The following is a 14,487-nucleotide window of genomic DNA, read 5'->3' as shown; positions in this document are numbered from 1 at the left end:
TGCTGAAACGAGGGGGTTTCATGGCCCTTTAAGGTGCAACCAGGTATGCAATGAAAGCCAGTGTGAAAGGCATGAAAACAGATGCGGAGATTCATGTGGAGAATGCGGGCATCGATCCCGCTACCTCTCACATGCTAAGCGAGCGCTCTACCATTTGAGCTAATTCCCCTCGCTGGAAAAAAATTTGGCTATTTTTGACGTAATCAAAAAAGAAAAAAAAGACCACATCTGCTCTGCGGTGGCCCCTTTGCCCTGCTTGATATGGATTCGTCAAATTGCTTGGAATAGCATGCTTTTTTCAAAAGGTCCTACCCGGTCCTGCTCCAGGGAACGTGTGAGGAGTCCTGCATGCCGAATGACGAGTTATCCCTAAATCACTCCACATTGGCAGTGCCCTGGATTTCTATGTTAGTGTGCAGAAAGTGGCCGGTTAGCTCAGCTGGTTAGAGCGTGGTGCTAATAACGCCAAGGTCGCGGGTTCGATACCCGTACTGGCCACACTTTTACCCTCCTGTGCCTCAGACGCATTCAAGAGCTCTGCTAGGTCTCACCGACATCCATGCTGCAGAGCAGTTGAGACAAGACAGCCGAAATAGCTCAGTTGGGAGAGCGTTAGACTGAAGATCTAAAGGTCCCTGGTTCAATCCCGGGTTTCGGCAAAGCAGCGTTGACGTTCAGTTTTTGGCATGAGGGTCAGGGAACCGAAAGTCACTCAAAAAGCCTAGCTGCTTCACACTTAAGTCCATCTGCTTCCACTTGACCAAAACGCCATCTTCCTCCCAGACGGTCACGTCGCTTCTGGTGATGATTCCAATGGCCTAATCGACAGCAATCTTCAATATGTTTAGCGCTTTGATGTCCCACTGCGGACACGCCATTGACTAAAAGAAAACTGTGACTTGATAGGGCTTCTGAAGGGTTGCAATGATAATCACTAGACAGGAACCGGCAAAGCTGACGTAAGAAGTTTCACTATAAAGTCTTAAAGGGTCACGAAACACCGAAACACATTTTTTGAGCTGTTGACAGTCGTATATGTGTCCCACACTGCTAAAAACACTATTAGGACACCTATATTTCACTAAAAAGTGTAAATTGGTTGTTATTGCGTTATTTCAAGCAAATTCGTACTTCCTGTTTGAAACGAATTTTTGAAGCTGCGTCACGGTCATGACATAATAGCGTGTATTCCAGCGTGCAGACTGGACGTCTGTGCCAGAGTGAGTCTTATTACGTCTTACAGTGTGATGCATTAATGCATGAGTAAGGCTTGGGTCAAACCAATCAGCGCGCTCTATTGTGCAACTTCATTAATATTCATTAGCGTCACCGTGTTAACGCCACAGAGACGCCACGTTGTGTTGGCAAAACAAGCGTGAAGTGTTGTTTAATAGTTTGCTGCCATTAAGTTTCGTTTTCATTTTCTCTCTGTGAGAGCTCAGCTGGTTCACGTGTGGATTAACAGTGTACGCGACGCTCGACAACAATAACTTAAGTGTCTAAGGAGGAACATTGTTTACCTGAGAGCTGTTCTCATCTGCAAACGCTGAAATCCGGATTCGCTTGTAACGTTAGTCTCCTCTTCATAAAGACGCGGCTCTAGTTGCTGGTGATTGTCCTGTCTCTACAGATTTGGTAAGTGAGCGACCAGTGCTCTTTGTTTATTCAGTTTGTTGGTATCGAATTAAGTTAACTATTGCACTGAGTGCAAACATAGCACGGCATTTTGTGACCGGAATAACACACGCGGCTTTCTGACGCTACCTGCCGAGAGCATCTAAGTTTCCGGGAAATGCAGAGTTTTTTTTTTCTCTCATTCGCCGTGCGGTATCAAACATTGCATGAAAAAATACACGCTTAGAGCAGATCCTCGAATCAAATATCGCGTTTGTCGCGAGGGGCATGAATTAATTCCCTGAATGAAAGAGCCAAACTGCTGTTAAAGTCCAACATTTAATAATTTGGCAAATAATTCGACTACAGATGTCCATGTAGGTTAAACACCATCACTTTCTCATGTGTGTGTATTTTGACTGAAACTCGCGCGTGCCCAAATAGACACTCCCACACCATCCCACTTTAGTTCCTCCGACACTCCCCCCTAAACAGAGCTGGACACGCCCACTTTTCTGACTTTTTCCAAAGTAGAGGTGTGAAAACACCCTGCTGAAACGAGGGGGTTTCATGGCCCTTTAAGGTGCAACCAGGTATGCAATGAAAGCCAGTGTGAAAGGCATGAAAACATATGCGGAGATTCATGTGGAGAATGCGGGCATCGATCCCGCTACCTCTCGCATGCTAAGCGAGCGCTCTACCATTTGAGCTAATTCCCCTCGCTGGAAAAAAATTTGGCTATTTTTGACGTAATCAAAAAAGAAAAAAAAGACCACATCTGCTCTGCGGTGGCCCCTTTGCCCTGCTTGATATGTATTCGTCAAATTGCTTGGAATAGCATGCTTTTTTTAAAAGGTCCTACCCGGTCCTGCTCCAGGGAACGTGTGAGGAGTCCTGCATGCCGAATGACGAGTTATCCCTAAATCACTCCACATTGGCAGTGCCCTGGATTTCTATGTTAGTGTGCAGAAAGTGGCCGGTTAGCTCAGCTGGTTAGAGCGTGGTGCTAATAACGCCAAGGTCGCGGGTTCGATACCCGTACTGGCCAAACTTTTACCCTCCTGTGCCTCAGACGCATTCAAGAGCTCTGCTAGGTCTCACCGACATCCATGCTGCAGAGCAGTTGAGACAAGACAGCCGAAATAGCTCAGTTGGGCGAGCGTTAGACTGAAGATCTAAAGGTCCCTGGTTCAATCCCGGGTTTCGGCAAAGCAGTGTTGACGTTCAGTTTTTGGCATGAGGGTCAGGGAACCGAAAGTCACTCAAAAAGCCTAGCTGCTTCACACTTAAGTCCACCTGCTTCCACTTGACCAAAACGCCATCTTCCTCCCAGACGGTCACGTCGCTTCTGGTGATGATTCCAATGGCCTAATCGACAGCAATCTTCAATATGTTTAGCGCTTTGATGTCCCACTGCGGACACGCCATTGACTAAAAGAAAACTGTGACTTGATAGGGCTTCTGAAGGGTTGCAATGATAATCACTAGACAGGAACCGGCAAAGCTGACGTAAGAAGTTTCACTATAAAGTCTTAAAGGGTCACGAAACACCAAAACACATTTTTTGAGCTGTTGACAGTCGTATATGTGTCCCACACTGCTAAAAACACTATTAGGACACCTATATTTCACTAAAAAGTGTAAATTGGTTGTTATTGCGTTATTTCAAGCAAATTCGTACTTCCTGTTTGAAACGAATTTTTGAAGCTGCGTCACGGTCATGACATAATAGCGTGTATTCCAGCGTGCAGACTGGACGTCTGTGCCAGAGTGAGTCTTATTACGTCTTACAGTGTGATGCATTAATGCATGAGTAAGGCTTGGGTCAAACCAATCAGCGCGCTCTATTGTGCAACTTCATTAATATTCATTAGCGTCACCGTGTTAACGCCACAGAGACGCCACGTTGTGTTGGCAAAACAAGCATGAAGTGTTGTTTAATAGTTTGCTGCCATTAAGTTTCGTTTTCATTTTCTCTCTGTGAGAGCTCAGCTGGTTCACGTGTGGATTAACAGTGTACGCGACGCTCGACAACAATAACTTAAGTGTCTAAGGAGGAACATTGTTTACCTGAGAGCTGTTCTCATCTGCAAACGCTGAAATCCGGATTCGCTTGTAACGTTAGTCTCCTCTTCATAAAGACGCGGCTCTAGTTGCTGGTGATTGTCCTGTCTCTACAGATTTGGTAAGTGAGCGACCAGTGCTCTTTGTTTATTCAGTTTGTTGGTATCGAATTAAGTTAACTATTGCACTGAGTGCAAACATAGCACGGCATTTTGTGACCGGAATAACACACGCGGCTTTCTGACGCTACCTGCCGAGAGCATCTAAGTTTCCGGGAAATGCAGAGTTTTTTTTTTCTCTCATTCGCCGTGCGGTATCAAACATTGCATGAAAAAATAGACGCTTAGAGCAGATCCTCGAATCAAATATCGCGTTTGTCGCGAGGGGCATGAATTAATTCCCTGAATGAAAGAGCCAAACTGCTGTTAAAGTCCAACATTTAATAATTTGGCAAATAATTCGACTACAGATGTCCATGTAGGTTAAACACCATCACTTTCTCATGTGTGTGTATTTTGACTGAAACTCGCGCGTGCCCAAATAGACACTCCCACACCATCCCACTTTAGTTCCTCCGACACTCCCCCCTAAACAGAGCTGGACACGCCCACTTTTCTGACTTTTTCCAAAGTAGAGGTGTGAAAACACCCTGCTGAAACGAGGGGGTTTCATGGCCCTTTAAGGTGCAACCAGGTATGCAATGAAAGCCAGTGTGAAAGGCATGAAAACAGATGCGGAGATTCATGTGGAGAATGCGGGCATCGATCCCGCTACCTCTCACATGCTAAGCGAGCGCTCTACCATTTGAGCTAATTCCCCTCGCTGGAAAAAAATTTGGCTATTTTTGACGTAATCAAAAAAGAAAAAAAAGACCACATCTGCTCTGCGGTGGCCCCTTTGCCCTGCTTGATATGGATTCGTCAAATTGCTTGGAATAGCATGCTTTTTTCAAAAGGTCCTACCCGGTCCTGCTCCAGGGAACGTGTGAGGAGTCCTGCATGCCGAATGACGAGTTATCCCTAAATCACTCCACATTGGCAGTGCCCTGGATTTCTATGTTAGTGTGCAGAAAGTGGCCGGTTAGCTCAGCTGGTTAGAGCGTGGTGCTAATAACGCCAAGGTCGCGGGTTTGATACCCGTACTGGCCAAACTTTTACCCTCCTGTGCCTCAGACGCATTCAAGAGCTCTGCTAGGTCTCACCGACATCCATGCTGCAGAGCAGTTGAGACAAGACAGCCGAAATAGCTCAGTTGGGCGAGCGTTAGACTGAAGATCTAAAGGTCCCTGGTTCAATCCCGGGTTTCGGCAAAGCAGTGTTGACGTTCAGTTTTTGGCATGAGGGTCAGGGAACCGAAAGTCACTCAAAAAGCCTAGCTGCTTCACACTTAAGTCCACCTGCTTCCACTTGACCAAAACGCCATCTTCCTCCCAGACGGTCACGTCGCTTCTGGTGATGATTCCAATGGCCTAATCGACAGCAATCTTCAATATGTTTAGCGCTTTGATGTCCCACTGCGGACACGCCATTGACTAAAAGAAAACTGTGACTTGATAGGGCTTCTGAAGGGTTGCAATGATAATCACTAGACAGGAACCGGCAAAGCTGACGTAAGAAGTTTCACTATAAAGTCTTAAAGGGTCACGAAACACCAAAACACATTTTTTGAGCTGTTGACAGTCGTATATGTGTCCCACACTGCTAAAAACACTATTAGGACACCTATATTTCACTAAAAAGTGTAAATTGGTTGTTATTGCGTTATTTCAAGCAAATTCGTACTTCCTGTTTGAAACGAATTTTTGAAGCTGCGTCACGGTCATGACATAATAGCGTGTATTCCAGCGTGCAGACTGGACGTCTGTGCCAGAGTGAGTCTTATTACGTCTTACAGTGTGATGCATTAATGCATGAGTAAGGCTTGGGTCAAACCAATCAGCGCGCTCTATTGTGCAACTTCATTAATATTCATTAGCGTCACCGTGTTAACGCCACAGAGACGCCACGTTGTGTTGGCAAAACAAGCGTGAAGTGTTGTTTAATAGTTTGCTGCCATTAAGTTTCGTTTTCATTTTCTCTCTGTGAGAGCTCAGCTGGTTCACGTGTGGATTAACAGTGTACGCGACGCTCGACAACAATAACTTACGTGTCTAAGGAGGAACATTGTTTACCTGAGAGCTGTTCTCATCTGCAAACGCTGAAATCCGGATTCGCTTGTAACGTTAGTCTCCTCTTCATAAAGACGCGGCTCTAGTTGCTGGTGATTGTCCTGTCTCTACAGATTTGGTAAGTGAGCGACCAGTGCTCTTTGTTTATTCAGTTTGTTGGTATCGAATTAAGTTAACTATTGCACTGAGTGCAAACATAGCACGGCATTTTGTGACCGGAATAACACACGCGGCTTTCTGACGCTACCTGCCGAGAGCATCTAAGTTTCCGGGAAATGCAGAGTTTTTTTTTTCTCTCATTCGCCGTGCGGTATCAAACATTGCATGAAAAAATACACGCTTAGAGCAGATCCTCGAATCAAATATCGCGTTTGTCGCGAGGGGCATGAATTAATTCCCTGATTGAAAGAGCCAAACTGCTGTTAAAGTCCAACATTTAATAATTTGGCAAATAATTCGACTACAGATGTCCATGTAGGTTAAACACCATCACTTTCTCATGTGTGTGTATTTTGACTGAAACTCGCGCGTGCCCAAATAGACACTCCCACACCATCCCACTTTAGTTCCTCCGACACTCCCCCCTAAACAGAGCTGGACACGCCCACTTTTCTGACTTTTTCCAAAGTAGAGGTGTGAAAACACCCTGCTGAAACGAGGGGGTTTCATGGCCCTTTAAGGTGCAACCAGGTATGCAATGAAAGCCAGTGTGAAAGGCATGAAAACAGATGCGGAGATTCATGTGGAGAATGCGGGCATCGATCCCGCTACCTCTCGCATGCTAAGCGAGCGCTCTACCATTTGAGCTAATTCCCCTCGCTGGAAAAAAATTTGGCTATTTTTGACGTAATCAAAAAAGAAAAAAAAGACCACATCTGCTCTGCGGTGGCCCCTTTGCCCTGCTTGATATGTATTCGTCAAATTGCTTGGAATAGCATGCTTTTTTCAAAAGGTCCTACCCGGTCCTGCTCCAGGGAACGTGTGAGGAGTCCTGCATGCCGAATGACGAGTTATCCCTAAATCACTCCACATTGGCAGTGCCCTGGATTTCTATGTTAGTGTGCAGAAAGTGGCCGGTTAGCTCAGCTGGTTAGAGCGTGGTGCTAATAACGCCAAGGTCGCGGGTTCGATACCCGTACTGGCCAAACTTTAACCCTCCTGTGCCTCAGACGCATTCAAGAGCTCTGCTAGGTCTCACCGACATCCATGCTGCAGAGCAGTTGAGACAAGACAGCCGAAATAGCTCAGTTGGGAGAGCGTTAGACTGAAGATCTAAAGGTCCCTGGTTCAATCCCGGGTTTCGGCAAAGCAGCGTTGACGTTCAGTTTTTGGCATGAGGGTCAGGGAACCGAAAGTCACTCAAAAAGCCTAGCTGCTTCACACTTAAGTCCACCTGCTTCCACTTGACCAAAACGCCATCTTCCTCCCAGACGGTCACGTCGCTTCTGGTGATGATTCCAATGGCCTAATCGACAGCAATCTTCAATATGTTTAGCGCTTTGATGTCCCACTGCAGACACGCCATTGACTAAAAGAAAACTGTGACTTGATAGGGCTTCTGAAGGGTTGCAATGATAATCACTAGACAGGAACCGGCAAAGCAGACGTAAGAAGTTTCACTATAAAGTCTTAAAGGGTCACGAAACACCAAAACACATTTTTTGAGCTGTTGACAGTCGTATATGTGTCCCACACTGCTAAAAACACTATTAGGACACCTATATTTCACTAAAAAGTGTAAATTGGTTGTTTTTGCGTTATTTCAAGCAAATTCGTACTTCCTGTTTGAAACGAATTTTTGAAGCTGCGTCACGGTCATGACATAATAGCGTGTATTCCAGCGTGCAGACTGGACGTCTGTGCCAGAGTGAGTCTTATTACGTCTTACAGTGTGATGCATTAATGCATGAGTAAGGCTTGGGTCAAACCAATCAGCGCGCTCTATTGTGCAACTTCATTAATATTCATTAGCGTCACCGTGTTAACGCCACAGAGACGCCACGTTGTGTTGGCAAAACAAGCGTGAAGTGTTGTTTTATAGTTTGCTGCCATTAAGTTTCGTTTTCATTTTCTCTCTGTGAGAGCTCAGCTGGTTCACGTGTGGATTAACAGTGTACGCGACGCTCGACAACAATAACTTACGTGTCTAAGGAGGAACATTGTTTACCTGAGAGCTGTTCTCATCTGCAAACGCTGAAATCCGGATTCGCTTGTAACGTTAGTCTCCTCTTCATAAAGACGCGGCTCTAGTTGCTGGTGATTGTCCTGTCTCTACAGATTTGGTAAGTGAGCGACCAGTGCTCTTTGTTTATTCAGTTTGTTGGTATCGAATTAAGTTAACTATTGCACTGAGTGCAAACATAGCACGGCATTTTGTGACCGGAATAACACACGCGGCTTTCTGACGCTACCTGCCGAGAGCATCTAAGTTTCCGGGAAATGCAGAGTTTTTTTTTTCTCTCATTCGCCGTGCGGTATCAAACATTGCATGAAAAAATGCACGCTTAGAGCAGATCCTCGAATCAAATATCGCGTTTGTCGCGAGGGGCATGAATTAATTCCCTGATTGAAAGAGCCGAACTGCTGTTAAAGTCCAACATTTAATAATTTGGCAAATAATTCGACTACAGATGTCCATGTAGGTTAAACACCATCACTTTCTCATGTGTGTGTATTTTGACTGAAACTCGCGCGTGCCCAAATAGACACTCCCACACCATCCCACTTTAGTTCCTCCGACACTCCCCCCTAAACAGAGCTGGACACGCCCACTTTTCTGACTTTTTCCAAAGTAGAGGTGTGAAAACACCCTGCTGAAACGAGGGGGTTTCATGGCCCTTTAAGGTGCAACCAGGTATGCAATGAAAGCCAGTGTGAAAGGCATGAAAACAGATGCGGAGATTCATGTGGAGAATGCGGGCATCGATCCCGCTACCTCTCGCATGCTAAGCGAGCGCTCTACCATTTGAGCTAATTCCCCTCGCTGGAAAAAAATTTGGCTATTTTTGACGTAATCAAAAAAGAAAAAAAAGACCACATCTGCTCTGCGGTGGCCCCTTTGCCCTGCTTGATATGTATTCGTCAAATTGCTTGGAATAGCATGCTTTTTTCAAAAGGTCCTACCCGGTCCTGCTCCAGGGAACGTGTGAGGAGTCCTGCATGCCGAATGACGAGTTATCCCTAAATCACTCCACATTGGCAGTGCCCTGGATTTCTATGTTAGTGTGCAGAAAGTGGCCGGTTAGCTCAGCTGGTTAGAGCGTGGTGCTAACAACGCCAAGGTCGCGGGTTCGATACCCGTACTGGCCAAACTTTTACCCTCCTGTGCCTCAGACGCATTCAAGAGCTCTGCTAGGTCTCACCGACATCCATGCTGCAGAGCAGTTGAGATAAGACAGCCGAAATAGCTCAGTTGGGAGAGCGTTAGACTGAAGATCTAAAGGTCCCTGGTTCAATCCCGGGTTTCGGCAAAGCAGCGTTGACGTTCAGTTTTTGGCATGAGGGTCAGGGAACCGAAAGTCACTCAAAAAGCCTAGCTGCTTCACACTTAAGTCCACCTGCTTCCACTTGACCAAAACGCCATCTTCCTCCCAGACGGTCACGTCGCTTCTGGTGATGATTCCAATGGCCTAATCGACAGCAATCTTCAATATGTTTAGCGCTTTGATGTCCCACTGCGGACACGCCATTGACTAAAAGAAAACTGTGACTTGATAGGGCTTCTGAAGGGTTGCAATGATAATCACTAGACAGGAACCGGCAAAGCAGACGTAAGAAGTTTCACTATAAAGTCTTAAAGGGTCACGAAACACCAAAACACATTTTTTGAGCTGTTGACAGTCGTATATGTGTCCCACACTGCTAAAAACACTATTAGGACACCTATATTTCACTAAAAAGTGTAAATTGGTTGTTTTTGCGTTATTTCAAGCAAATTCGTACTTCCTGTTTGAAACGAATTTTTGAAGCTGTGTCACGGTCATGACATAATAGCGTGTATTCCAGCGTGCAGACTGGACGTCTGTGCCAGAGTGAGTCTTATTACGTCTTACAGTGTGATGCATTAATGCATGAGTAAGGCTTGGGTCAAACCAATCAGCGCGCTCTATTGTGCAACTTCATTAATATTCATTAGCGTCACCGTGTTAACGCCACAGAGACGCCACGTTGTGTTGGCAAAACAAGCGTGAAGTGTTGTTTTATAGTTTGCTGCCATTAAGTTTCGTTTTCATTTTCTCTCTGTGAGAGCTCAGCTGGTTCACGTGTGGATTAACAGTGTACGCGACGCTCGACAACAATAACTTACGTGTCTAAGGAGGAACATTGTTTACCTGAGAGCTGTTCTCATCTGCAAACGCTGAAATCCGGATTCGCTTGTAACGTTAGTCTCCTCTTCATAAAGACGCGGCTCTAGTTGCTGGTGATTGTCCTGTCTCTACAGATTTGGTAAGTAAGCGACCAGTGCTCTTTGTTTATTCAGTTTGTTGGTATCGAATTAAGTTAACTATTGCACTGAGTGCAAACATAGCACGGCATTTTGTGACCGGAATAACACACGCGGCTTTCTGACGCTACCTGCCGAGAGCATCTAAGTTTCCGGGAAATGCAGAGTTTTTTTTTTCTCTCATTCGCCGTGCGGTATCAAACATTGCATGAAAAAATACACGCTTAGAGCAGATCCTCGAATCAAATATCGCGTTTGTCGCGAGGGGCATGAATTAATTCCCTGATTGAAAGAGCCAAACTGCTGTTAAAGTCCAACATTTAATAATTTGGCAAATAATTCGACTACAGATGTCCATGTAGGTTAAACACCATCACTTTCTCATGTGTGTGTATTTTGACTGAAACTCGCGCGTGCCCAAATAGACACTCCCACACCATCCCACTTTAGTTCCTCCGACACTCCCCCCTAAACAGAGCTGGACACGCCCACTTTTCTGACTTTTTCCAAAGTAGAGGTGTGAAAACACCCTGCTGAAACGAGGGGGTTTCATGGCCCTTTAAGGTGCAACCAGGTATGCAATGAAAGCCAGTGTGAAAGGCATGAAAACAGATGCGGAGATTCATGTGGAGAATGCGGGCATCGATCCCGCTACCTCTCGCATGCTAAGCGAGCGCTCTACCATTTGAGCTAATTCCCCTCGCTGGAAAAAAATTTGGCTATTTTTGACGTAATCAAAAAAGAAAAAAAAGACCACATCTGCTCTGCGGTGGCCCCTTTGCCCTGCTTGATATGTATTCGTCAAATTGCTTGGAATAGCATGCTTTTTTCAAAAGGTCCTACCCGGTCCTGCTCCAGGGAACGTGTGAGGAGTCCTGCATGCCGAATGACGAGTTATCCCTAAATCACTCCACATTGGCAGTGCCCTGGATTTCTATGTTAGTGTGCAGAAAGTGGCCGGTTAGCTCAGCTGGTTAGAGCGTGGTGCTAACAACGCCAAGGTCGCGGGTTCGATACCCGTACTGGCCAAACTTTTACCCTCCTGTGCCTCAGACGCATTCAAGAGCTCTGCTAGGTCTCACCGACATCCATGCTGCAGAGCAGTTGAGACAAGACAGCCGAAATAGCTCAGTTGGGAGAGCGTTAGACTGAAGATCTAAAGGTGCCTGGTTCAATCCCGGGTTTCGGCAAAGCAGCGTTGACGTTCAGTTTTTGGCATGAGGGTCAGGGAACCGAAAGTTACTGAAAAAGCCTAGCTGCTTCACACTTAAGTCCATCTGCTTCCACTTGACCAAAACGCCATCTTCCTCCCAGACGGTCATGTCGCTTCTGGTGATGATTCCAATGGCCTAATCGACAGCAATCTTCAATATGTTTAGCGCTTTGATGTCCCACTGCGGACACGCCATTGACTAAAAGAAAACTGTGACTTGATAGGGCTTCTGAAGGGTTGCAATGATAATCACTAGACAGGAACCGGCAAAGCTGACGTAAGAAGTTTCACTATAAAGTCTTAAAGGGTCACGAAACACCAAAACACATTTTTTGAGCTGTTGACAGTCGTATATGTGTCCCACACTGCTAAAAACACTATTAGGACACCTATATTTCACTAAAAAGTGTAAATTGGTTGTTTTTGCGTTATTTCAAGCAAATTCGTACTTCCTGTTTGAAACGAATTTTTGAAGCTGCGTCACGGTCATGACATAATAGCGTGTATTCCAGCGTGCAGACTGGACGTCTGTGCCAGAGTGAGTCTTATTACGTCTTACAGTGTGATGCATTAATGCATGAGTAAGGCTTGGGTCAAACCAATCAGCGCGCTCTATTGTGCAACTTCATTAATATTCATTAGCGTCACCGTGTTAACGCCACAGAGACGCCACGTTGTGTTGGCAAAACAAGCGTGAAGTGTTGTTTTATAGTTTGCTGCCATTAAGTTTCGTTTTCATTTTCTCTCTGTGAGAGCTCAGCTGGTTCAAGTGTGGATTAACAGTGTACGCGACGCTCGACAACAATAACTTACGTGTCTAAGGAGGAACATTGTTTACCTGAGAGCTGTTCTCATCTGCAAACGCTGAAATCCGGATTCGCTTGTAACGTTAGTCTCCTCTTCATAAAGACGCGGCTCTAGTTGCTGGTGATTGTCCTGTCTCTACAGATTTGGTAAGTGAGCGACCAGTGCTCTTTGTTTATTCAGTTTGTTGGTATCGAATTAAGTTAACTATTGCACTGAGTGCAAACATAGCACGGCATTTTGTGACCGGAATAACACACGCGGCTTTCTGACGCTACCTGCCGAGAGCATCTAAGTTTCCGGGAAATGCAGAGTTTTTTTTTTCTCTCATTCGCCGTGCGGTATCAAACATTGCATGAAAAAATACACGCTTAGAGCAGATCCTCGAATCAAATATCGCGTTTGTCGCGAGGGGCATGAATTAATTCCCTGATTGAAAGAGCCAAACTGCTGTTAAAGTCCAACATTTAATAATTTGGCAAATAATTCGACTACAGATGTCCATGTAGGTTAAACACCATCACTTTCTCATGTGTGTGTATTTTGACTGAAACTCGCGCGTGGCCAAATAGACACTCCCACACCATCCCACTTTAGTTCCTCCGACACTCCCCCCTAAACAGAGCTGGACACGCCCACTTTTCTGACTTTTTCCAAAGTAGAGGTGTGAAAACACCCTGCTGAAACGAGGGGGTTTCATGGCCCTTTAAGGTGCAACCAGGTATGCAATGAAAGCCAGTGTGAAAGGCATGAAAACAGATGCGGAGATTCATGTGGAGAATGCGGGCATCGATCCCGCTACCTCTCGCATGCTAAGCGAGCGCTCTACCATTTGAGCTAATTCCCTTCGCTGGAAAAAAATTTGGCTATTTTTGACGTAATCAAAAAAGAAAAAAAAGACCACATCTGCTCTGCGGTGGCCCCTTTGCCCTGCTTGATATGTATTCGTCAAATTGCTTGGAATAGCATGCTTTTTTCAAAAGGTCCTACCCGGTCCTGCTCCAGGGAACGTGTGAGGAGTCCTGCATGCCGAATGACGAGTTATCCCTAAATCACTCCACATTGGCAGTGCCCTGGATTTCTATGTTAGTGTGCAGAAAGTGGCCGGTTAGCTCAGCTGGTTAGAGCGTGGTGCAAATAACGCCAAGGTCGCGGGTTCGATACCCGTACTGGCCAAACTTTTACCCTCCTGTGCCTCAGACGCATTCAAGAGCTCTGCTAGGTCTCACCGACATCCATGCTGCAGAGCAGTTGAGACAAGACAGCCGAAATAGCTCAGTTGGGAGAGCGTTAGACTGAAGATCTAAAGGTCCCTGGTTCAATCCCGGGTTTCGGCAAAGCAGCGTTGACGTTCAGTTTTTGGCATGAGGGTGAGGGAACCGAAAGTCACTCAAAAAGCCTAGCTGCTTCACACTTAAGTCCACCTGCTTCCACTTGACCAAAACGCCATCTTCCTCCCAGACGGTCACGTCGCTTCTGGTGATGATTCCAATGGCCTAATCGACAGCAATCTTCAATATGTTTAGCGCTTTGATGTCCCACTGCGGACACGCCATTGACTAAAAGAAAACTGTGACTTGATAGGGCTTCTGAAGGGTTGCAATGATAATCACTAGACAGGAACCGGCAAAGCTGACGTAAGAAGTTTCACTATAAAGTCTTAAAGGGTCACGAAACACCAAAACACATTTTTTGAGCTGTTGACAGTCGTATATGTGTCCCACACTGCTAAAAACACTATTAGGACACCTATATTTCACTAAAAAGTGTAAATTGGTTGTTATTGCGTTATTTCAAGCAAATTCGTACTTCCTGTTTGAAACGAATTTTTGAAGCTGCGTCACGGTCATGACATAATAGCGTGTATTCCAGCGTGCAGACTGGACGTCTGTGCCAGAGTGAGTCTTATTACGTCTTACAGTGTGATGCATTAATGCATGAGTAAGGCTTGGGTCAAACCAATCAGCGCGCTCTATTGTGCAACTTCATTAATATTCATTAGCGTCACCGTGTTAACGCCACAGAGACGCCACGTTGTGTTGGCAAAACAAGCGTGAAGTGTTGTTTAATAGTTTGCTGCCATTAAGTTTCGTTTTCATTTTCTCTCTGTGAGAGCTCAGCTGGTTCACGTGTGGATTAACAGTGTACGCGACGCTCGACAACAATAACTTACGTGTCTAA

At 45.6% G+C, this 14,487-nt stretch overlaps 1 protein-coding gene and 17 non-coding genes across 18 annotated transcripts in view; 13 read left to right on the top strand and 5 right to left on the bottom strand.

The window, feature by feature from the left end:
- LOC147837713 (uncharacterized) overlaps positions 1–14,487 on the bottom strand; it is a 977,861-nt gene that overhangs the window by 428,633 nt on the left and 534,741 nt on the right. The window lies entirely within an intron of this gene.
- Positions 425–498, top strand: trnai-aau (transfer RNA isoleucine (anticodon AAU)). The gene has a single exon. It is a non-coding gene; the product is annotated as a tRNA-Ile (tRNA).
- On the top strand, positions 587–659 carry trnaf-gaa (transfer RNA phenylalanine (anticodon GAA)). The gene has a single exon. It is a non-coding gene; the product is annotated as a tRNA-Phe (tRNA).
- Positions 2,261–2,333, bottom strand: trnaa-agc (transfer RNA alanine (anticodon AGC)). Its single transcript has one exon. It is a non-coding gene; the product is annotated as a tRNA-Ala (tRNA).
- trnai-aau (transfer RNA isoleucine (anticodon AAU)) lies at positions 2,589–2,662 on the top strand. Its single transcript has one exon. It is a non-coding gene; the product is annotated as a tRNA-Ile (tRNA).
- On the top strand, positions 2,751–2,823 carry trnaf-gaa (transfer RNA phenylalanine (anticodon GAA)). Its single transcript has one exon. It is a non-coding gene; the product is annotated as a tRNA-Phe (tRNA).
- trnai-aau (transfer RNA isoleucine (anticodon AAU)) lies at positions 4,753–4,826 on the top strand. The gene has a single exon. It is a non-coding gene; the product is annotated as a tRNA-Ile (tRNA).
- trnaf-gaa (transfer RNA phenylalanine (anticodon GAA)) lies at positions 4,915–4,987 on the top strand. The gene has a single exon. It is a non-coding gene; the product is annotated as a tRNA-Phe (tRNA).
- On the bottom strand, positions 6,589–6,661 carry trnaa-agc (transfer RNA alanine (anticodon AGC)). Its single transcript has one exon. It is a non-coding gene; the product is annotated as a tRNA-Ala (tRNA).
- Positions 6,917–6,990, top strand: trnai-aau (transfer RNA isoleucine (anticodon AAU)). Its single transcript has one exon. It is a non-coding gene; the product is annotated as a tRNA-Ile (tRNA).
- On the top strand, positions 7,079–7,151 carry trnaf-gaa (transfer RNA phenylalanine (anticodon GAA)). The gene has a single exon. It is a non-coding gene; the product is annotated as a tRNA-Phe (tRNA).
- trnaa-agc (transfer RNA alanine (anticodon AGC)) lies at positions 8,753–8,825 on the bottom strand. Its single transcript has one exon. It is a non-coding gene; the product is annotated as a tRNA-Ala (tRNA).
- trnav-aac (transfer RNA valine (anticodon AAC)) lies at positions 9,081–9,154 on the top strand. The gene has a single exon. It is a non-coding gene; the product is annotated as a tRNA-Val (tRNA).
- On the top strand, positions 9,243–9,315 carry trnaf-gaa (transfer RNA phenylalanine (anticodon GAA)). The gene has a single exon. It is a non-coding gene; the product is annotated as a tRNA-Phe (tRNA).
- trnaa-agc (transfer RNA alanine (anticodon AGC)) lies at positions 10,917–10,989 on the bottom strand. The gene has a single exon. It is a non-coding gene; the product is annotated as a tRNA-Ala (tRNA).
- Positions 11,245–11,318, top strand: trnai-aau (transfer RNA isoleucine (anticodon AAU)). The gene has a single exon. It is a non-coding gene; the product is annotated as a tRNA-Val (tRNA).
- On the top strand, positions 11,407–11,479 carry trnaf-gaa (transfer RNA phenylalanine (anticodon GAA)). The gene has a single exon. It is a non-coding gene; the product is annotated as a tRNA-Phe (tRNA).
- Positions 13,571–13,643, top strand: trnaf-gaa (transfer RNA phenylalanine (anticodon GAA)). Its single transcript has one exon. It is a non-coding gene; the product is annotated as a tRNA-Phe (tRNA).

The sequence above is a fragment of the Danio rerio genome, chromosome 25, assembly GCF_052040795.2.
Source record: "Danio rerio strain M-AB ecotype USA chromosome 25, GRCz13ab, whole genome shotgun sequence".
NCBI classification, from domain to species: domain Eukaryota; kingdom Metazoa; phylum Chordata; class Actinopteri; order Cypriniformes; family Danionidae; genus Danio; species Danio rerio.
Note: the sequence above shows the minus strand (reverse complement) of the source record. Positions and strands in the feature narration are given on the sequence as shown.